We start from the raw sequence: 24,330 nt of genomic DNA, 5'->3' as shown, positions 1-24,330 counted from the left end.
TGATACCCTCCAGTTCCATCCACGTTGAAGCAAATGGTGGGTATTTGTCGTTTCTAATGGCTGAGTAATATTCCATTGTATACATAGACCACATCTTCTTTATCCATTCATCTTTCGATGGACACCGAGGCTCCTTCCACAGTTTAGCTATTGTGGACATTGCTGCTATAAACATCGGGGTGCAGGTGTTCTGGCGTTTCATTTTACAGAGACACTTAAAAAGGAATGAGACAGATACCTATAATTTTACTATCAATATTTTCCTAGATTGTAGAGTCTTGTTGGAACTCTTGAAAGCACTGATCCCTCAAGACAAATTGGTCTGATGAGATAAGCTGCCCAAGGCATAGAGTGTAGGCACTCAGAGGGAACAACACTGTCTTCTTCAGCCCTGGCTTTCTCACAAACAAGAAATATTAATTAAAGAAAAAGATGCATGGGTGGCTCAGCAGTTGAGCGTCTGCCTTTGGCCCAGGGTGTGATCCTGGAGTCCCGGGATCAAGTCCCACATCGGTCTCCCTGCATGGAGCCTGCTTCTCCCTCTGCCTATGTCTCTGGCTCTCTCTCTCTCTCTCTCTCTCTCTCTCTCTCTCTCTATTTCTCTCTGTCTCTCATGAATAAATAAATAAAATATTTTAAAAAAAGAAAAGAAACTAAAAACTTATTGTGTAAAGTTCGCTACCTCCAAGACTTTGCAAATAGGGCTTCTTGGCATGATTATCCTATTGCATAAGCAAGGTATCTGAAACTCAGAGAGACTCACATTATACCACAAAGTTTCTCAACGAAAATAAGTATGACTTGCACTAAGTGTTTACTTTTAGAACTCTTCTTACCAAACCTCTTGATAATTACTAGATCCAGAATACACAGAAAAATCAAAGTCAAAAGAGATACAACCTAATAATCAGATTCTAGGAGGCTGGGTACATTCAGGCTGTTACTCACAGGATGAGTCACCTATGTTTTGTCCACCCCATTCAGTTTGACCCAAATTAGAGAAAGCTGTTACCCTCACCCTATTTTAGGGTTTTAGCACGTTATATATAACAACAAGGCATTGGAAGAAGACTTTTGAAGGCTTATATTAAAGGAAAATTTAAGAAAAACAGATTCTAACTAGATCATTAAGATAAACCACCACAGAGTAGCTGGTAAGAACTTGTACCAAGCCATGTTGATGGTATCTGAACTAAGATGATGGTAAACCCTGGTTTGAAATTTCACTGAGTGAAACAATAAAGGAGGAAAGCGTCATAAAGAACTTAATCCATTTAATTATCTAACCAGGTTTTAATCTTTTAACTCCAGTCACCTTGAGAAGATTTTTTACCCGTACTTCCTAGTCATTTCTCTGTCCAACCAGCTTATTCTCTGTTGGCAAACTCTTGGTTGTTCTCTCTTTGGTTGATACTCCTTTTGAAAAACTGTTTCATTCTCAAATCTGGTTCACCCTAAAGATATTGTCTTGTGAATCCCCTTAGCACCATATTCTGCAACCCTAGAACCAAGTCCATACCACCCCACTTCTAATCCAGCCCTGAGAATCCTATGCTGTATGAAACCCTGGTCCTACCTCTCAGTAAAAGAGTGCTCCAGAAAGGGAGCCATTTTTTATAGCATCAATTCAGTTTCATTTAGCAAGTATTTATTAAGCACATTCTATGTGCAAGAGTTGTGCTAGATACAGTTAAAGGCCCAAAGAAAATTAAAATAAAAATCCATCTACTCTTAAATTTTGGTAAGATTGGAAACAGGGATTAATTAGAGCAAGATAACCCTAATATATGATGAAACAGGTCGGATTTCATCATAAGTAGGAAATGCTATAGGTATCCAGAGGAGGAAGAGATTAAAATCAATTTAGAAGGATCGGGGGAATATTTGTAAAGAAGTTGGCATTTAATGAGCATTAAAAAGGATCAAGGGAATGATGTTTCATTAGAGAAAATGATACCCTCAAGAGCTTGTGCAGAGAAACCACTGAAAGTACATTGAGATTTATGGACTGGCCCAATGTGGCTGAAAAATGAAAAAATGGCATCCTGAAAAGAGTGGAAGGGTCAGCCAAGTGACTTCCTGAAGTTCAGGAAGTGGATACGTGAACTGGCCTTCTCAGAGGGTACAATATGTTCTAACATATCTAGTATTGAGGAATATTTAAACAATGTTTCTACTGGGTGAGCTTGTGCTAGGTGGAGCTCCCTGGTTCTGAGACATTCTCACTTCATTAATGATTGCCTGGAACACGTCCTCATGTCTCCCACCACAGTTTATTAAACTCTTTCCCTTTGCTCCAACAAGTTATAAAACTTCTACTTCCAAACCTTGGCTCATTTCCTAAAGGAGAGGTAAAAATATCACCTTTTAACTAAATATATCATCCCAGGCTGTCTCTCAGAACTCACCTCCTACTCTCCCCCAAAGCCTCCAGGCCTCCCATCTTCTACCCCATCAGACATTTTGCTCATTATTTGTGTTAAACTATGGTTGTTAAAAATTGGTTATGCCCATTTTCATCACCACAGTGCTGCCTGGGTCAGGTAACCTGCCCCAAGTAACCTGCCAGTATGAACCCAGAAATATGAATAAGGTTTGAAAGCAATAAAAGTCTTTTTTAAAGTTCTTAAAATATGCCAGATACTGTGGAGGCTATTTTACATAAATTAGTTCATTTGTGTATTTTTTTTCCTATAATTTACCTTATAAACTGTCCACACCTCAAATGAGCATTTTAATTTTCACCAAACATTCCTTTACTCCTCAAATAGTTTAACTTTATTCATATAGTCCAATATAAGGTCAAGGATTAGCCATTATCGAGTATATATATTGACACATATGTCCATAACAATTCCTTATCTCTATAGCCATGCACTCATAAATGGCAAACTTGATACATAAGGAAGAATATCATCATTCCCAGTTTGGATTAACATATTTATATGACCTCATGATGATCTTGAAGCCAGACATAGTAGGCTTGCCTGTCTTCAAGTCACAAGGACTCATAAAGACCTGTTGAAACATACCCAATCCAACATATCAGATCCAAGCATGACAGTTGAAATCATTCAGCCATCAGCATATGCCCTGTTCTGTTTCTTCTTGTAGATCCCTAAACTCCAGGCTTTGCACACTATGTTTTCTCCTTCTCAGTATATTCCAAAACCAGTTGGTTAACATATGAAAACAAACACATCTAGGTTAGGCATTCCTCTGGATGTCCTTTTTTTCTTCCTGCATCCCAACCCAAAAGACTGCAGCTACCAAGAATGACTAAACTCTAGCCTTTAAAAGCATAGTGCCTGGTCCCAAATCAACATCTTTGATTTTATGTATTGGATATTTGTGAGTATCCTGGAGCTAACCAACCACATGGAATTGTTTTAAAGAACTATTGGCTAAGGGGAAATCAACTTATAGAAAGTGAAGACTCATACCCTCATGACTTCTCACTGCCCTCAGGGTACCTCTTGCTTTTTTTGGCTCTTCATCCTGGCATTCAAGGCCCCCCTCACTGAAGCCTCTCTGCCTCTCGTTTTACACAACTGCTCCAACATGAGCCTTCTGCTGCCTGCTCTCTAACTTTGTTATTGTCTACTCTATGCCTGGAATGCACTTGTCTCTTGACTTGTCCAAATGCTATTTCACCCCCTGTGCCAACTACTCCTTGTCCCCTCTAAAACCTTCCCATACCACTTAGATCTACTTCCCTTCTCTGAATTCAAATACCTATTTATTTGCATGGTTTATTTCCCAAATGTCATATACTTAATTATAATTTTTTTGTCTTATCATTGAATTTTTATATTATTTGACTGGTTATGACCCTTCTTCTCAACTGGAACCTACATTTCTTGAAGGTATGGGCCCTGTTTTCACATCTTTGTCTCCCAATGGCACCTAACAGAACACAGTAGGAACTCAATATATATTTATTTGTGGATAACATATGAGGACAAATAGCTCAAGAACCTCCAGAAGCCTTATTCTCCTGAGAGACTGGAGATATATGTATATTATTCAGTGATGCCAACTCTCTGAAGAAACAGGAAAAAAACCACCTCCTCTCATGGCCTGAGTGTCATTGGCATCCAGCGCCTCCTCTCTGCTCTGCCGCTGACCACCCCTGAAAAGGCCCAGGTGGAGAGATTCTCTGAACTTCCCCTGCTCTGCCTTCTTTTCACTTCCCATACCTGGACTTCTCCGGGTCAGTGATTTAGCATCTATCTTTTACTGTCCTGTGTTTTTGCTCCAGAAAGAATCTGTGATCAATGATCAAGTCTAAATGTCCTGTGCCCCAAGTCTCCTGTTCCACCATTATTGCATGGAGTGTGTGACACATCCCTCTGGTTATTCATACTTTCCCATTATGCCATCCTTGTAATGCCCTCACCACTCCCCCTCAGCCCCCTTCATCCTAAACCCTTAACATTCTGCTGTCTTGCACTCCCCCTTATCTATAAACTCTCTTGTGTCCTCAGACCACTCTGGGAACCTCCTCTTCCTTTCCACACCTTAACTGTGATCAGCTCTCTCCTGATGGCACCACTTCTCCTACAGTGCCAGGAAGCTGCTCATTTTCTCCTCATCCCTTTGTTAAATGAGATAGATCACAGCTTGGTACTGAGCAGGGGCTCCAGAAATGGTAGCTATTAGTATTGCATAATTATAATTATCATTGTTGTTATTCCTCAGATCAATAAATGAGGTCATCATCCTCCCCACTCCTCTACCTTCTGGTGAAGACCCTGCTCTGTGACATACATGTTGCCTGGAAATATCACCCTTGACTCCCTGTTAGAACTGTCAGTGGGGTCTCTGGCTCATAGCTATATTGTCTTCCCCCTACTCCACCAGCCCTCCCTCTTTTCACTTCCCTCCTTTTGCATTGCGGATTTGGTGGTGTAGCATCTCCACCCCACTCTTGCCCAAATTCTAAATTCTCTTGTCCATCTTCCCTTTTTTCTGACTTGCCCAAACATATCTCATCCCTGCATGGTATCAGTTCTGCTTTCTGGATGCCAGCACCTAAGCAAGTAAGCACAACTTATTAATGTTTATACATGAGTTTTGTCGTATATTTAATAAGATTATTCTAAAGTTTTTCTGTGATATATTATTCAAAGCATCATGTAATTTCAGAGAATCTGATTTCCCCCAAACAATGATAGCAATGAAACATTGACATGGCCACAGGCTTCTCCATGCCTAATACTGTGGCTGCAGATCTTGAAAATAAATTGGGAAGAGTTTTATCTTTTTTTATTCTGTTAAAGAGCTTTAACAGCACAGGAATTCGCCTATCCCTTAAAAATTTGATAATGATTAATGTTAATTTTCATGTGGAATTTTCACCTTTGAAAGTGAGAATGTTTAAGAAATGGAAGTTATTATTTATTTATTTATTGAAATGGAAGTTATTTAAATTGACACAGATTTAGTAATAGAACCAGGAAGGAATATTTGACTTTAAGCACTTTGAGTTCTAGATTGTTCTTCAACTATTTAATGTTTGTTGAGAGCATCTTCTGGGCCTTTCATATTGAACTGTCTGGTTGCCGACTTAAGTGAAAACAGTAATTGATGACTGAGTGGCTTACTTGGGCACAGAATTCTAGTTCTCTTGCCTCAAGACTGTCTCAGACAGTTTTGTAACTTACAAATCCTGCCTGAGTTTTCAGCCTGCTGCCTTCCCTACAGATTTAAGACTTGCCAGCACCCCCAGTCACATGAGCCAATTTCTTAAAATAAATTATATACATATGATGTATATATATATAATACACATACATATTATATAAATACCTGAATACACACACACACTCTCTCTCTATTGATTCTGTTCTGAGAACCCTACTAACACATATATTCCAAAGTTTTTGCATTAACTTCACTTTCCATGGACCATGGTCTATTGTTATTTCATTTAAGTCCAAGGCAAAATAATCTATCATTCAATAGCTAAAGTTTTAAAGCACTTAGAAGTACCTAAACCCTCAGGTTCAAACAATAAATTCATATAGTTTGGGGAGACTACTATTTTTTAAAAAAATAATAGCAAGATCTGGGAACAAGTTCACAAATTATATAAAATGTTTTAAATTTATACAAGTATAATATATCTATTATAAATCTATAATGTGAAAAATCTATAAATACTTGGTTCATTATGCTTAGTACACTGGGTACACTGGCTCTTTTTTGGTTCCGATTTTTGTTAAACTGCATCCTAATTAGATATGATCTCATTTTGGATTTTTTTTTTAAGTCAAAAAACTGGGGAAAGGGGCACCTGGGTGGCTCAGTGGTTGAGCATCTGCCTTTGGCTCAGGTCATGATCCTGGGGTCCTGGGGTCAAGTCCTGCATCAGTCTCCCTGTTCAGTGGGAACCTGCCTCTCCCTCTGCCTGTGTCTCTGCCTCTCTGTGTGTCTCATGAATAAATAAATAATATCTTTATTTTAAAAAAACAGGGGGGAAATATGGGCATTGCTAATCTCCTTGAGGTGAAATTACATATGAAATGTTTAACCTTTTTTTGCAAAGAGCGTATGTTGCTCTTAAAATAGAAAAAAATTCTGAAAAACAGAAATACTTGCTTTTATAGCCTACAATTAAAACAGAGTTTGAAAATTTGCGTAATGTGGATGAAATTAAAGAAATACTGAAAAAAATAAGAAATTGAAAACTTAGGAGTGTAGGAATATAAGTTTATTTCTCTAATGCCACAAACAAATATATATGCAGGGAAGACAAAGGGACAGGAGTACAGATAGCAGGATTAACCATCACACAATGGAAGGAAGCAGTTTTAACTTTCTAGGAGAGCCAAGCCCCAAATCTGAACATCAGTTAATGAAATATGATACTCTTATTGAGAAGTCTGTTAATTGGGGCCCAGGGTCCTTGGAGCATCAGTACTATGTCAGCTCATCAGCCCCAGCTGGGAATATCCCAAATTAAATGGAAGGATGAAGTTAGGAGTGGATGAACACGAAGAAAGTATTTGGAAACAAAATGTTATCCAGAGAAACTGAACGATAAAGGAACTAAGTGACTTAGTTCTTAATGCTGATTTTTTTTCTTTTAAAAAAGAATAGATCCCATAAGAAATTAAATTGAAATGCATTGGATCTGACAATATGACCACAGAAGAGGAAAAAGATATTCAAAAATATATGTAAACTTTGAGAAACTTTACCAATCAAATGCCACCCAAAGAAAGAAACCTTTTTGCGATAAAAATCTTTTTTTTTTTTTTTTTTTTTTTTTTTTTTTTTTTTTTTTTTTTTTTACCAGACGGTGTAAAGGCTTTAGCAGTATTTCAGAAGAAAGGCACCCTGGAAACTTTAAGCTATTTTTATCACTTTTATTGGAAAGGCCATTTCTCTGCTCTAAGGCTGAATTTCCTGATGCAAGTTTGGTGGCTTTGGGGTGAATCTGAATGCAGTTTTCAGAGCAGTGAGAAAAAATCATGCAGTGTTAAGATGCCAAACTTCCTCCAATAAATCTTTTGAAAATAACTGATAAAGATGCTTAGGGCTTCTCCGAATTCCTGTGAGGTATAGCATTCAAAGAAGCTGGTAGTTTGGAACAGTGCTTTCCTCTGATTAGAGACTGTTGAATTCTCAAATCCCACATAGCAATATAAGAGCAAAATATATTCATTTTTAATTCACGGTGAACAAAATACATAGGTACAGTTTCGCTTTGAGGCTGAGGACGTAGACGTGGATGCATTGGTCAGGTTATCTTGTTGACTGATCTTAATGATCATCACCAATGCCATCACCATTAGTAGGGAGAGAAATGATGTATAAGCCATTTCAGGCATTTGCCAAAGGTAATCAAATAACAGGAAGAAGTAATGGTATAGAGCAGAAATAAATACAACAAAAGTCCTCATAAATCAAGAGATCCAATCTGGCTGGTGGCTGATGACCTACGTAATAGCACACAGTAATTAATATACCATTTTAATTAAGGGGGGAAATTGTATTATTTATGGAGTTTGGACATTTTGTGAATTGCTGGGTTTTTAGGATTTTAATGCTACTTTGTAACCAATTTGAACTTTAATTTTTAAATATTTTGTTTATTTTGAGAGAGAGTATGAGCACAGGGAGACAGAGGCAGAGAGAGAGGGAGAATCTCAGCAGACTCCACACTGAGTACAAAGCCCAATGTGGGGCTTGATCTCACAACCTTGAGATCGTGACCTGAGTGGAAATCAAAGGTCAGATATTTAACCAACTGAGCCACTCAGGCATCCCTGCCCTTTACTTTTAAAAAACATTTATTTAAGTAATCTCTACCCCTAACATGGGACTCAAACTCATGACCCCAAGATCAAGAGTCATTTGTTTTATCAGCTGAGCCAACCAGGCAACCCCATTTTGCAGAAGAGAAAACTGAATTACAGAGACTTTAACTTGGGGGTTATTCAACTATTTGCTGACAGACCTTGGATTTAAACACAGTTAATCCAACAAAAATGTCAAGGCCTTTATTCTACTCTATCATACACTGCACTTTATATTTTTATTGCACATCTATTAAGGACATGGCATTTTGCTCATTTGTGTTGTGAAGTGTGAGACAGGGTTTTTAAAAATTATTTTAATAAATAACATTTTTCTTCTTTCCAAAAACACAGGCATGTATACATAGCATTGCTTAGTGTTTTGCCTCAGTCTCTGGTGCCATCTGTACTGAAAATCCCCCAAACAGTGAAAATAGCTTACTGGCAGAGAAGAGCTGATAATATGATACTTAATACTCATCTTTCCCCACAGTAATATCTGGATCAGCTAGAGCAAACATATAGCTTACTGATGGCTCTCTGGGCTGCAGGCTTATGCTACAAACTACCTATTGTGATGTCAGTAATGAGAGAGCTCCCCTAGCCTCCATAGTTAGCCCACTCCCCCCTTTCTCCAAGAGACCAACACCAGGAAAGTTAAAGGCTAAGACTCATCCCTGGATTGCCTTGGATTTCCTTTTGCTATGTCCAACGTATAATAATAATAACAATATTAATTATACACATATGTTGCTTAGCACTGCCCTATACAGCACTGATTTATTATAATATTCTCATGACAGAAATATTTGTATTAAAAATAGAGGCTATAAATTCATTATGGTGAGTCCGAGCATAATTGTAATGGTGAAGCATATTAAATTACCAACATTCAACCTTTTCAACCTACAAAAAAAAAAAATGTTTTCTTATGTACAATGAGTATACTACGTAGAGTGTCTTAAGTTCTTACCCAATGAACCAACTTCCCATAGGGCGCTTTGCTCAATCTCAAAGACATTTAACTCTCTGGTCTCTCTTCCGTTATTGTATATTCTTGTGGTTCAACTCTAACTCACAAAATTAAAAAGGGTACACAGGTGACAGGCTTTCAGATGCTACAAAGCCTTATTGAAGAGCTGACAGGTGATGTGAAATGCAGGCTTAGGGGCTAAGTGGCCTTCCCAAGGCAAGGTCAGAGAAATACAAGTGAAAATCGGCTGCCAAGTAGAGAGTCATGCAAGACCTAAGACATTACGAAGAGCATCATAAGCATCATTGTTGTAGTGGAAAAATAGAACAGAGACATGTTACAACTTCAGGAAGTATGACAAGAATGAATAATTGTCAAGATTGCCTTTTCAAGACCCCGAATAGCCAGGGGAATTTTAAAAAAGAAAACCATATCTGGGGGCATCACAATGCCAGATTTCAGGTTGTACTACAAAGCTGTGGTCATCAAGACAGTGTGGTACTGGCACAAAAACAGACACATAGATCAATGGAACAGAATAGAGAACCCAGAAGTGGACCCTGAAATGTATGGTCATCTAATATTCGATAAAGGAGGAAAGACTATCCATTGGAAGAAAGACAGTCTCTTCAATAAATGGTGCTGGGAAAATTGGACATCCACATGCAGAAGAATGAAACTGGACCACTCTCTTTCACCATACACAAAGATAAACTCAAAATGGATGAGAGATCTAAATGTGAGACAAGAGTCCATCAAAATCATAGAAGAGAACACAGGCAACACCCTTTTTGAACTCGGCCACAGTAACTTCTTGCAAGATACATCCACAAAGGCAAAAGAAACAAAAGCAAAAATGAACTATTGGGACTTCATCAAGATAAGAAGCTTTTGCACAGCAAAGGATACAGTCAACAAAACTCAAAGACAACCTACAGAATGGGAGAAGATATTTGCAAACGACATATCAGATAAAGGGCTAGTTTCCAAAATCTATAAAGAACTTATTAAACTCAACCCCAAAGAAACAAACAATCCAATCATGAAATGGGCAAAAGACATGAAGAGAAATCTCACAGAGGAAGACATGGACATGGCCAACATGCACATGAGAAAATGCTCCGCATCACTTGCCATCAGGGAAATACAAATCAAAACCACAATGAGATCCCACCTCACACCAGTGAGAATGGGGAAAATTAACAAGGCAGGAAACCACAAATGTTGGAGAGGATGCGGAGAAAAGGGAACCCTCTTACACTGTTGGTGGGAATGTGAACTGGTGCAGCCACTCTGGAAAACTGTGTGGAGGTTCCTCAAAGAGTTAAAAATAGACCTGCCCTATGACCCAGCAATTGCACTGTTGGGGATTTACCCCAAAGATTCAGATGCAATGAAACGTCGGGACACCTGCACCCCGATGTTTCTATCAGCAATGGCCACAATAGCCAAACTGTGGAAGGAGCCTCGGTGTCCATCGAAAGATGAATGGATAAAGAAGATGTGGTTTATGTATACAATGGAATATTACTCAGCCATTAGAAACGACAAATACCCACCATTTGCTTCAACGTGGATGGAACTGGAGGGTATTATGCTGAGTGCAGTAAGTCAATCGGAGAAGGACAAACAGTGTATGTTCTCATTCATTTGGGGAATATAAATAATAGTGAAAGGGAATATAAAGGAAGGGAGAAGAAATGTTGGGAAATATCAGGAAGGGAGACAGAACATAAAGACTCCTAACTCGGGGAAACGAACTAGGGGTGGTGGAAGGGGGGAGGAGGGTGGGTGTTGGAGGGGAATGGGTGACGGGCACTGAGGTGGACACTTGACGGGATGAGCACTGGGTGTTTTTCTGTATGTTGGTAAATTGAACACCAATAAAAATTAATTTAAAAAAATTTTAAAAAATTTTTAAAAAAATTAAAATGTGAAACTATGTCTAAAATTAAAAATTCTAGATACGTCTATGCATCAAACCCCAATGGGAAAGAGAAAAGCGAAGTTGCAATGCAAATGTTCAAGGAAAACATAAAACTAAGGGGTCAAGGGATAGGGCTGGGGAATGTGAAGAAAAGAACATGTCCTTTACATGTTACAATACACTTTGGTAAAACTTGTTGTAGACTTCTAAAGCAAATAAAATAAATGAGGCCTATTAAAAAAAAAAAAAGATTGCCTTTTCATAGAGATTATCCCCTGCTGACCCATGTTTCCAGAAAGAATTCTCTATATTAAAAGATGTGTATAAAATAATAATGGTTATTCTATGCTTTGTGGGGACTGTGATGGGCGAGGCCCTGGGCTAACTACTCTGCATGTATCTATTAGGATTCTCCAGAGTGACAGAACCAGTGGGATATATATATATATATATATATACACACACTGAGATCTATTTTAAGGAATTGCCTTACACATTGGTGAGGCTTGCAAGTTCAAAATCTATATGGCAGGCTGGTAGGCTGGAGAGCTCCAAGTGGCTGCTGATGCTGCCATCTTGAAGCAGAAGAAATCTCAGTGCTACTCTTAAGGCTTTTCAACTGATTGGATGCTGTTAACTCAGATTGTGGAGGATAATATCCTTTATTTAATGTTTTGATTGCAGTTATTGACCGCATCTACAAAATAGCAATCCCTAGATTAGTGTTTAAATGAACAGCTGGATACTATGGTCTAACCAAGATGACAGCTTAAACTATTCATCACAACATGTATGCCATTTTCTCCTCTTGAAAAATCTGTGAGGATGGTATCATTTTATCCTCATTTTACAAATAAAGAATCAAGTCCAAGAAGGTCAAGAACTTGTTCAAGGTGATAAAGTTTGTAAAGGATGAGAAGCCATGTTTTGAAACTAGGGAATTTAACCTCAGAGTTTGTGAATTTGACCACTGCATTCTTCTGTCTCACCAAGTAGCAAGGATTTTATCCTAAGGATGCAGAAGTTGAAAAGCCAAAATCCAACAAAATGTAAAGCCAAAAAGAGGTCAGTATTAGAGAATCATAAGCTTTCCAGCACCTAGCCTACCCCCCAGCCATCTCACCATGCAGTGAATGCAAGCTGAGATGTATTAAATAAGCCACTCTATAAATAGAAGATTATGACAGTGCATACAGAGGTACCAGCTTGTGTGGGGAAAAAAAGCCAGATCAAATTGGATTACACATAAGAAAGAAATCAGAGGGATGAATAAAAATGTCCTCTTTCTACCATTCCACATTGACTCCTTCCAAGGTTTCATTCCCACGGCAGCATTACCAGTACCTGGGAAAGCTACACTCTCACAGCTGTGACATTGTGGACATAGAGGATGTGGGAGTTGAGGACTCCCAGGGAAAGCAAGTTAACATCTAGTTGGAGGGGGATTGTATAGTTGCCTTTCCCATAAACTATTGGTAGCACTTGCAAAACCTTTCCATGTCCCTAAAACTCTCAGCTCTGCTTATAGATATTTTAGTAGAATAATTTTCTCCTACCTTGGGAGAAAACCAGAGACTACCTTCTTAAACATCTTTTCATACCACCACCAAACACTGATCTGTACCAATCCTCCTTGGCTTCCTCTGTAAGATGACCCCTTGTCTCATGCTCTGGACTCTGAATATCACTACCATCCATCAGCTCTAGAACATGCCTTGTCAGTCTCAATTTCCTTTCTTCTCTTATTTTTTCAACCTTTTTTAGTTTTTTTTCATTTTTCTGTCCCTGCAAGTAGAACAAATGCTTCCACCATCTTAAAAAATACCTTGCTTCTACATCATTTTAATAAACATAAATAGATTAAAATGCTTTACAAATGGGAAAATTTGATCAGAGAAGTTGGATTAAAAAACAATATTATTCTGATTATAATAAACACATCTTACATATAAAGTAATAAAGATATTATAGGGGCTCCTGAATGGCTCAGTTAAGTATCTGCCTTAGGCTCAGGTCATGATCCCAGGGTCCTGGGATGAAGCCCCATGTCATTGGGCTCCCTGCTCAGTGGAGAGCCTTCTTCTCCCTCACCTTCTGCCTATCCCCTGTTAATGTCCTCTCTCTCTCTCTCTCTCTCTCGGAAATAAATAAATAAAATCTTCAACAAAATAAAGATATGATAATAAAAAAAAAATATTTTCCTTCCAAACCCTAAGCAAAATATAGTGTATATCAGATTAGAGCAAGAAATATTACTAGAGATAAGAAAAGGAAGTTTCATAGAGATTAAAAGTTCAATTTACCAAGAAGATATAAAAAATTTAAATCTGTGTATGTTTAAATATACTCTTCTAAATTTTCGTGTTCTTCTGAACACGAAACAAAAATTAACAAAAGCAAAAATTAACAAAAGAGGAAGTATATATCAGTAATGTACTATGGGTTTTAACATACCTCTACCAGTAATTTACAGAGCAAGCAGATGCACACACAGTAAGATTTTAGATGATTTTGTCAACCAAAACAGGGATACACATATACCCAGAGACACTTACAAGAATATTTATAGCAGCACTATTCTAATTGTCAACAACCAGAAACAGGTAATGATATCAAGGCAGATGAAATAAAGGAATTATGGTATTTAAAAATATATACACCTTACCTCAACTCTGCTTCTCCTCAAGCTACTAAAACTTTTCTTGTTTTCTTATCTATCTTGAGTACAAATATTTTCAGAAAAAAAAAAAAAAAAACCACTAGCTCCCTTTCCTCACTTCTATTGCACTGCTCAATCCTTAGCAATATTGCCAGCCTCCATCTTGCCACAGAATTTGTTCTGGACAGGGCAGCAATTACAAAACTCCATTATCTTGTTTCTTTCGTCTTTTTTTTTTTAAGATTTTATTTATTTATTTGAGAGAGAGAGAGCACAAGCAATTGGAGAGGGGCAAAGGGAGAAGCAGGCCCCTGCTCAGCAGGGACCCCAACCCAAGGCTGGATCCCAGGACCCTGAGATCAGGACCTGAGCTGAAGGCAGATATTTAACCAATTGAGCTACGCAGGTGCCTCTCCATTATCTTTTTTCTTATTCCTGGTTTCTTATACTTGATTGGCTTCTCCATATCACCTAGAAGTGACAATTACTCATTTCAACCTAAAAATTCCTTGTTTCTTAATTTATTTTTTATTTAAAAACTTTTCAAATCTATTTACTTTAAATTTCAATTTTACTTTAATTCCAGTAAAGTTAACATACAGTATTATACTAGTGTCATGTGTACAATATAGTGATTCCACAATTCATACGTCACCCAGTGCTAATCACAAGTGCCCTGCTTAATTTCTTGATTTCCCCCTTGGTTCTCTTTCTGTTTCTAAGTTGTTGTTTTTTTCAATGTCTTCCACATCCCCCGCAGCCGTTTGTTCTGTCATTGCAGGTATGCTAAGACCTGAGGCCCTGTCTCCGCATGAGCTGGGCAACAATCCTCAGTCCCTTAGCTTTAGTGCCATGTCTGTGTGGAGGCAGGTGGTACAGTTACATGGTTGAGCATAGACTCTGAAGTCAGAGAACAAGTTAACTCTGCACATCAACATCTCTAAACCCAAGCTCTTTTCCTGAGCGTTAATGAGACGGGCCCTAAAAATAAACTTGCTCCAGGTCCTGTCTGTGTAGTGAGCAAATTTGTATCCCTTCGCATTCATAAACTTTTGAAAGTTCATATCCTATTCTCATAATACCACACCCAGTTTGTGCATTTCTCAGATTTGCTTGGCTATGTTGTCTGCCTGGTGATACAGATGACCCTCCAGGAATATCACTTGGTACCAATGGCATTCTTGTTGATACCATGAGGTGATGTCCATCTTTACTAAAGAGAAGCTTGCTGAGCTCTGTCCTTGCCCTCATGAAGGAGGCTGATGTCTCGCTGCCCAGCACTTGGCCTTGCTTCAGTAAGCAGCCACTTTGCATTTCCTGTGTTGCTACAAGCAGGACCAAACCATGCCTGATCTCACACCTCTGGCCTCATGCTGCAGGGCTCTCCCTGCCCTTGTGCTTTGCTGTCACTACTAAAGTGCTGATGTGAGAAGCTTCATAAGCTCCCCAACCCACCTATCCCACTGGTTTTCCAGAACGTGTCTTTCAGAAATGCAGTTTGCAAAAAAGGCAGGCACAAAATGTTGCTGGCTCGTACCCTTTAACTACCTAAATGTCACTGCTCTTGGGGAAAAAATAACCAGAAATGTGGGAGAGTTACACCCTAGTGGTGGAAAGAAGAGACTGTTCAGTGAATAAAAGGAGATAGCAAGGAACCAACAGATTCTTCTCCCTTCTTCCTCCCCGAGAGACTGTTCTGGGACTAAGTATTTCCATTTTCCTTCTTGGGAGTTGTCCTATGTGACTGAGCAACCAGTAAGTTGCTCCCGGTACTACTTTCCTGGTAAAGTCTGGACCAGCTTGGAATGCTCTCCTTTGTACTTGCTTTCTCTCATCCCCTACCTCACTTACCTGGTTCCTTCACTTTTGCTTCCCTGTATTACACCCCCTCAGCAAAACTGACACCAAAGTTTTGACTTATGCTAGGTACTCTAGGGAAACTACACTAAACTATTCACCATACAAAGGAAAAGGGAATGTAATCCTCTTGATTCCTTAATAAGTGCCTATGTTTTTGCTGAGTGACTTATGTTTATCTTTGAATCCTCACAGAAAACTATGCAATAGATATAATTTTTCCCCTATTACAGTGACGAACTGAAGCTCAGTGAGGTTTAAGCAACTTACCCAAAGAGGCACAGCTAGGAGTAACCAAGCTAAAGTGCTAAGGCACATGTGTCTGGCATCCAAGGCATTGTTCTTCCCCTGTTCTCTACTGTCTCTAATATCAGGACACTGCGACCAGGGGATTCTGTGAAGGTTATATGTGATTATTCATTGTTGGGAGCTTTCAGAAGCTTTGAGAATGATTCAGTGAAGAACATTTAACTATCCAAGCAGAGCACCATAAGAAAGTCCTAAGATGACAGGGTAAGCAATCAATAAAAGCAGATGGTTAAATCATCCTTATTATTTGACATTTAGATGTCACTTATATAGTCATGTCTAAATGGAATTCCACTAATGAGCCAACTAAAGGTCATGAGAGTAGCTGCTTCAGGAGGAGAAACAGAGATCCAAAAGGAGAAAAGAGAAAAAAAAAAAAAAACAAAAGGAGAAAAGAGGGAGAGGAGCTCCGCCCCAGCCAAGCCTCACTCATTGCCCTATCGTATGTGAGATCACTTGGCCAAGCTCATCTAGATCATCCAGATCTGTCTGTTCTCCTCCTAAAGATATTTGAGAACAAAGAATACAAAGATTTAACTAGAAAATTAATCTTCAAATGAAGTAGAGAGGTCTTGACTGCCAGAGACTGACAAGGGAAGATTTCCTCATCCTGCACAAACTGTTACTGGCAGAGTTCTGTGTGTGTCCAGAGGTTTGGGCCAGGATTGCACTTTGAAAATTGGAGAAAGACTGAATTTGGACCCTAGTGTAACATTCAGCATCTCTCCAGGTTGTCAATTACAAACCGAATTTTTTCATTCCATGTCCCTCCTATGGGAAGGAGATACTTCTTTTTTCGTGTATTATACTGTTTGCAGATCTAATGATTTTCTCTTGGTCTGATAAAGTGCTGAAAGACTGACTCCTTGAGTGTGGTTGTTAAATCATAAATGTATACTTCCAAAAACTGGTGGATTTTGAAGAAAGTATTAATACCACCTGTCTGATATTGTAACTCTTGTCTTTAAACTTGATAGGCATCTCAGAGGTCTCCAGGAGCTCTGCTGTGCCATAGATGGTTTATTCTCTCAGCATCATTGCCAGCAGAGGCCTTTTCATCTTCTGTATCGTCCCTGGATGCTGTTTCGCCACGCTGCTACAATGCCCAAACCCTCACCTAAAGAATCAGCACTTGTCTCTTAAGATATGTAAACTTCTTGTCTCTCAAACCACCCTCCAACAAAAACTTATCAAAGAGCTTAAAACACAGTTAATCTGAGAAGGACAACTATCATACGGTTTCATTCTCATGCAGAATATAAGAAATAGTGCAAGGGACCATAAGAGAAGGAGGGGAAACTGAATGGGGAAATATCAGAGAGGAAAACAAAGCAGGAGAGACTCTTTAACTCTGGGAAACTAACTGAGGACTGTTGAGGGGGACATGGGAGGAGGGATGGGGTAAGTGGGTGATGGGAATTAAGGAGGGCACATGATGTGATGAGCACATGTGATACAACTGATAACTGAACTCTACATCTGAAACTAATGTGCTGTATGTTGGCAAATTGAACTTAAATTTTAAAAACATAAAAAAAAACCACATTGTCTCAACTTGTAATGTCACCTGGAAGTCTTGATAAAATGACATTTTGATTCAGTAGGTCATAGGAGGAGGTTGGGCGCTGGGATTCTGTATTTCCAGCATGCCCTCAGGATATGTCAATGTGGCCGATCCATGAACAAAACTTAGAATAGTGAGCTCTTAGAAGACCACCTTGATTCTCTTTTGAGTTTGAAGATAATTTGGTCCCGAGAAAAATTTGCCCCTTGAAACTTCCTCATTGCTACCAACAAGCTGTTCTGGGCACCACTGCAGAAATTTTCAAACAGATGGGGATAAAGTTAGAAACACTGAGAACATCACAAAAGAGCTGTTCTCATTGGCCACATTGTTTTAGCTCTCAGCACAAGCACAAACTCAATGCTGACCTAAAGGCTTATTCTCAAAATTACATACAAAAATGGATTTTTCCAATGCTACTTGACTAATGTGCTTGTTCCTCAGACCACCAGAATTGTTTTATTCCATCTCAAATTGGTTATTTTTCTTTGGGCAATTTCAATTATTGTAGGGCGGTAAGAAGATTTAAATGTTAAAGCACACAAACAGAAGCAGCTCAATTGTGTATTTAAATTCTATATTTGTTTTAACAGAAGTAATACTTGTTATTCTGCCTCTATTTTAGGGTTTTCATTTTCTGCCTGGAGAATTCAGTCATTTTAATGTCTTTAAAAAAAAAAACCTATTGTGGAAATGAAGCTAGTCCAAAACATGTCTAACTGTCTAGCACAGATGAGGGAAAAGGGTATTGAACTAGGGAGCTCTTTCCAGATGCTTTAGAAATGCTTACTGAGTACATGACTTTTACCCAAAAAGTAGAGCTGTGTATTATCTTATGTAGAAAATTTACCTTACTTGGGGAAAAATAAAAATAAATATGTGGTTATATATAAACTATACCAGTTTTTAGATTTATCCCTTATATTCATTTTTGAAAACTGCCTGCCTAGAGATCAAATCTTTACCACCACATTTCAGTGACATCCTCCTGGTTACTGTCCCTGGCTCTAGAGGCTATCTATTCTAAGTACATATCTATTCCAAAACACATTTACCAAAATCCCCTTGATTTAAGGAGATTAAGGCCTTAACAACCACTTATCATTCTCCTATTTTTAAGACATTTGTTTAAAACCTGTAGTTCTCAACCTACTACTCAACACCATTCATTAAATAAATTAATCAAAATATCAGATTTGGGGGACAGTATATTGCTCAGCAGGGGCAAAATAAGGAGCCCCACCTCAGTAAATTAGTCTTAATTAGTTTTCTGTATCCATACTGACCTGTGCCATTCAACTATGAATCCATTTAATAAATATAGAACTATTCAAAAGTTATCTATTTCTTCTTCATTGAGGTTTGGTAGTTTACGTATTTACAGAAATTTCTATTTCATCCAAGCTGTTTAAATGTATGTGCATAGAGTTCTTTATCATATTCCCTTTATTATACTTTAAATGTATGTTGGGTCTGTAATGATGCCTTCTTTTTTCCTCCTGATATAATTTGTATCTTCTCTCTCTCTCTCTATGTTTTGGTCAACCTGTACAAAGTTTTACCAATCTTATTGATCTTTTGAAAAAGTCAATTTCTGGCTCGGGAAACATGGCGGAGCAAGAGCAAAGAAAAAAGATCCCTTTGGTTCCAGAAAATCTCCTGAAAAAAAGGAAGGCTTATCAGGCCCTTAAAGCCACTCAAGCAAAGCAGGCGCTTTTGAACAAGAAGGAGCAGAATAAAGGAAAAAAGCTCAAGTTTAAGCGACTGGAGTGGTTCCTACATGATTCCTGGCAGCAGCAGCGTGACAGGGTGCGCCTCAGACGCCTGGAAGTGAAACCTCATGGCTTAGAAGTGCCAGATAAACATTCCTTGGCCTTCATTGTAGCATCCAAAGGATTAATGGGGTGAGTTCACTGGTACAGAGGACCATTGCAAGGCTGCGCCTGAAGAAGATCTTCAGTGGTGTCTTTTTCAGAGTAACCCCCCAGACCATGAAGACACTGTGGATAGTGGGACCTTATGTGACCTGGGGATTTCCAAATCTGAAGTCTGTCCGGGAACTCATCTTGAAACGTGGACAAGCCAAGGTCAAGAATAAAACCATCCCTTTGACGGACAACACAGTGATTGAGGAGCATCTGGGGAAGTATGGTGTTATTTGCTTGGAAGACCTCATTCATGAAATTGCCTTTCCGGGGAAGAATTTCCAGGCCATCTCTGCGTTCTTACGTCCTTTCCACCTCTCAATGGCCCGACATGCTACCAAGAACAGAGTGGGCTTCCTCAAGGAGGTGGGCTTACCTGGCTATCGAGGTGAAAGCATCAATCAGCTCATTCGGCAGCTGAATTAAACCCAGAATATCTGGAAGCACAGTGCATTGGTGGCATGTGTTTTGTCTTCTGGAATTGTTACCAGTATCTTCAAAGAAGATTATTTTCTGCTATATCTTCAGAAACTAGAGGGAGGGTCAAGGAAAAGATGATGATGCTCCTGGCAGGCACTTCTGTCTGACCACAGCAGTTTCAAGGAAAAATTCCAGTGTATTTTCCACATTGCCTGCCACTGCCACCTCTCAAATCAGCAGAGGACTCATGCCATAGAAGGAGTCCTGCTGCGTCACATCTTCTGAGGTTTAATGGTGAACGAATACCCAAACGTTAATGGAAGACGGCAGTGGACCAAGCTCAGGGACATACTTGAACCTGGGGGTTCTGGGGCCTTGTTTTGGACAGACCTTGAAATAGTTACAAAGAAGAGCACAAAAACAGTGCTCAGCTGTCTCTGCTGTGAGTCCGTGTTCTAAATTTTTGGTGACAGCTTTGCGAGTTCTCACACTTGGCTGGCCCCTGAAGTGTATTTGGTGGCATCCTTCACCTAGCCTGCCATTGGCTTGGTCCATTGCTTTAGCTCAGGATCTTAACCTGTTCTTAGGTCTATGAGAAGGGAATAGCACTTTTCCCAGAAAACCTATACACTCAGATTTTTGCTTGGAAGTTTTGTATGTTCATAGACTCTTCTTAGGGATCCATGCACCTATGTAAGGAAGTCCTGCAATACCTGTATTGGTCACCTGGGCCCTGACATTGTTAGTCTTTGGTCTCATGGCCTGTGAAAGACCAAAGCTTACCAAGATAGCTTTTCCCCTTGAATCCAATTGGGTGTTTCCTAGGAACACAGTGGTAGGGCAACCCGGGTGGCTCAGTGGTTTAGCACCGCCTTCAGCCCAGGGCATGATCCTGGAGACCCAGGATCAAGTCCCACATTGGGCTCCCTGCAGGGAGCCTGCTTCTCCCTCTGCCTGTGTCTCTGCCTCTCTCTCTCATGAATAAATAAAATCTTTAAAAAAAAAAAAAAGTCAATTTCTGATTGTACTTATTATTTTTCTTTTTTCAATTTTATGGATTTCTGCTTTCCATTATTTACTTCCTTCTGATAACTTTGGTTTATTTTGCTCTTATTTTCTAGTTCCCTAAAGTAGAATTATATCATTAATTTGAAACCTTTCTCTTTTTCTCATATATGCATTTAATGACATATTCTGCACCCCGCCCCAAGTACTATGGTAGTTTTACTTCACCAATTGTGTTATGCTGTATTTTCATTTTCACTGAGTTCAAAATGTTTTATTTTCTCTGAGAATTGCTCTCTGGCCCATGGATTGTTTCTTGTCAATTTTTATCTAAATTATTATCTAATTTCTAAGAATCGGAGAATTTTCCAGATATCTTTTTATTATTGATTTCCAGATGAGTTCCATTATGCTTAGAGGATATACTTTGCATGATTTCAATACTTTTAAATATGTTAAGCTTTTTTATGATCCAGTATATGTTCTATCTTACTAAGCGTTCCCTGTGCACTTGAAAGAATTTGTATATTCTGCTGTTCTTTGGTAGAGTGTTGTTGTTCAATATGGTATTATTTTTTGTCTACCTGTTCTATTACTGAAAGGGGAAACTGAAAGCCTCCAGTTAACGATTGTGGGTTTACTTCTCCTTGCAGTTCTTCTAGTTGTATTTTAACACCAGTTTTGGTTTTGTTTTTTATGTGTGGCACACATATTTAATATCGTATGCCTTCTTAGTGGATTGACCCTCTTATTACATAATGCTTCTTTGTAATTTTGCTTGTTCTAAAGTCTACTTTGTTTAGTATTAATAGAAACAATCCAGCTTTCTTTTAATAAGTGTTTGTATGTGACATATTTTTCTTTTTACTTTTAACCTATTCATATCAGGATGTTTCAAGTGAGTTGGTTTCTCTCCACAACATATATTTGAGTCTTAGGTTTTTGTCCAACATAATGATCACTCCTTTATTGGATGTTCTTAGACCACTTAGAGTTAATGTAATTATTGATAAGTTATTGTTTTGCTCTGTCATTATTTTGTTTTCTTTTTGTCCTTCTATTTTATATTCCTTCTTTCCCCTTTTGTGATTTTTTTGAAATATTTAGCTATATATTTATATTCCATCTTATCTACTTTTTGTCTTATCTCTTTTCCTAGGGGTTGCTCTAGGCATTACTACTACATATATCTATCACTTTTTACAGATATTTTTTCCTGAGGTTGGTTAAGATGCATCTGGGCATGGTTTCCTATGAGTTCATCCAGTGAGGGGTTCTCTAAGTTTCCTGAATCTCTGAGTTTCTTGAATTCTCTGAGTTGAGTAGATTAAGCTCAGCATCCATAGATACCAGTGGCTGGAATTTATAATACAAATAACAAATATGGGAGGACTGCCCAAAGAGAGGACTATGGAGATCTATAGGAGACCTCTTTTGAGTATTCTGAAGAGTACTGATTAGGGCATGTGTGTAGGAAACTCCTGGATGCTAGCAAATAACCACCCCAAATGGATCAGAGAAAATATTCTTTGGATTTCATACAGGACCAGGAACATGACTCCTTTCCACCAGAATGGAAAACCTCATAATCCACGAAACAATTAGTAGAGTCTCATAAGTATCTTATTTCAGTAGTGAGAAGTAATTAGCCTTAGGTTAAATGCTGCTCTGATTCTGCCCAAACAAATCTTAAAAGCAAGACACAAAAAGATCAAACTGTTTCTTATTTGCATCCCAGGAAAAAAGATTAATATTTATAGGAAGATAAAAAGTCAAGCACCTAATGAGGTAAAATTCACAAAAACTGGAATCTAATTTAAAAATCAGCAGACATGCGAAGAAGCAGAAAAATATGACCAATAATGAGAGCAAAAATCAACCAACCCAGAATTGACATAGGTGTTAGAATTAGCAGAAAAGGGGACACCCAGATGGCTCAGCAGTTGAGTGTCTGCCTTCAGCTCAGAACATAATCTTGGGGTCATGGATCAAGTCCCACATCAGGCTCTTCTCAAGATGCCTGCTTCTCCCTCTGCCTATGTCTCTGCCTCTCTCTCTGTGTGTCTCTCATGAATAAATAAATAAAATCTTAAAAAAAAAAGAATTAGCAGAGAAGGGCATTAAAATTTATTATAACCACATTAGATATGTTCAAAAATGTAAGTAGATATATATGACGATATTTCTAAAACCCAAATCAAATTTCTAGAGATGAAAACTACAATATCTAAGAGAAAACTACATTGTATGAGATTAACATCAGATTAGACATTATTAGAAATAAAGATTATTGAACTTGAAGACAAAAGCAATAGTCACTATCCAAACTGAAATATGCAGAAAAGAGAATCCAGAAAAGAGTCAGTTAACTGTGGGATAACTTCCAGAAACATAGTATTAGTGTCAATGGAATCTCTAAACTAGAGGAGGAAAAAAAGAAAATATTTGAAATAGTAGGGGGAAAAAAAAACCTCCCAAATTTGATAAATGCTATGAACTCCCACAACCAACAGGCTCAATCAACACAAACTTGCCCAAAAACTATGATAAAGAGAAAAATCTTAAAATCAGAAAAAAAGATTTGTCAGGTATAGAGAAACTAAAGTAAGGGTGACATCAGATTTCTTATTGGAAATAAGGCAAACAAGAAGATAGTAGACAGCATTCTAAAAGTGCTAAAATAAAAATTACTATATGAAACATATACCTAGTGAAAGTATCTTTCAAAATCACAGCAAAATAAACCATTTTCCAGACATATAAAAGCTGAAATAATTCACTGTTAGCCTGAAATAAATGTTAAAGGATGTCCTCCAGGCACAGGTAACTGATTATCAGATTTAAAAAAAAAAATTTTTTTTAAAGGAATAGAGAATATCAGATATATAAGATTCATTTTATTTAAATGTCTTCAAAAATAGTTTTTATATATGTTGGATAAGAAACCAGGATTCAACCCTATGCTGCCATTCAAGACTATATATGTGTATCTACATATGTGTGTGCATGTGTGTGTACATACATATATATAGAATCCTTTTATTTATACCAATATATATAATAAAAGAAATTCTACCATCCTAATATTAGTTATAAAAAATCTGTTGTAATTATGTTAACAGCATAAGAAGCATAATTCAGAGCAAAGGATATCACCAGAGTTAAAGAAGTTTTAATAATGATAAAAGAAATAACTCAAAAAAATCCTAGTAATTTACATATCTAAAATAGAGCTTCAAAATAGTTGAAGAAAAATTAATAGAACTATAAGGAGAAATAGACAAACCCAAACTTATATTCAGAGATATCTATACTCCTTCATCAAAAATATATAGAATATGTAGATAAAAATTCTAAAAAAGACTTTTAATAAACTGAATCCAAC

The 24,330-nt window shown here is 38.0% G+C and overlaps 1 pseudogene; it reads left to right on the top strand.

Moving 5' to 3' along the window:
* Nucleotides 1–19,202: 19,202 nt before the first annotated feature.
* LOC121496597 lies at nt 19,203–20,376 on the top strand (annotated as a pseudogene).
* Nucleotides 20,377–24,330: the final 3,954 nt, after the last annotated feature.

The sequence above is a fragment of the Vulpes lagopus genome, chromosome 8, assembly GCF_018345385.1.
Source record: "Vulpes lagopus strain Blue_001 chromosome 8, ASM1834538v1, whole genome shotgun sequence".
In the NCBI taxonomy this organism is placed as follows: domain Eukaryota; kingdom Metazoa; phylum Chordata; class Mammalia; order Carnivora; family Canidae; genus Vulpes; species Vulpes lagopus.
This window is presented reverse-complemented; position numbering and strand designations above follow the sequence as displayed.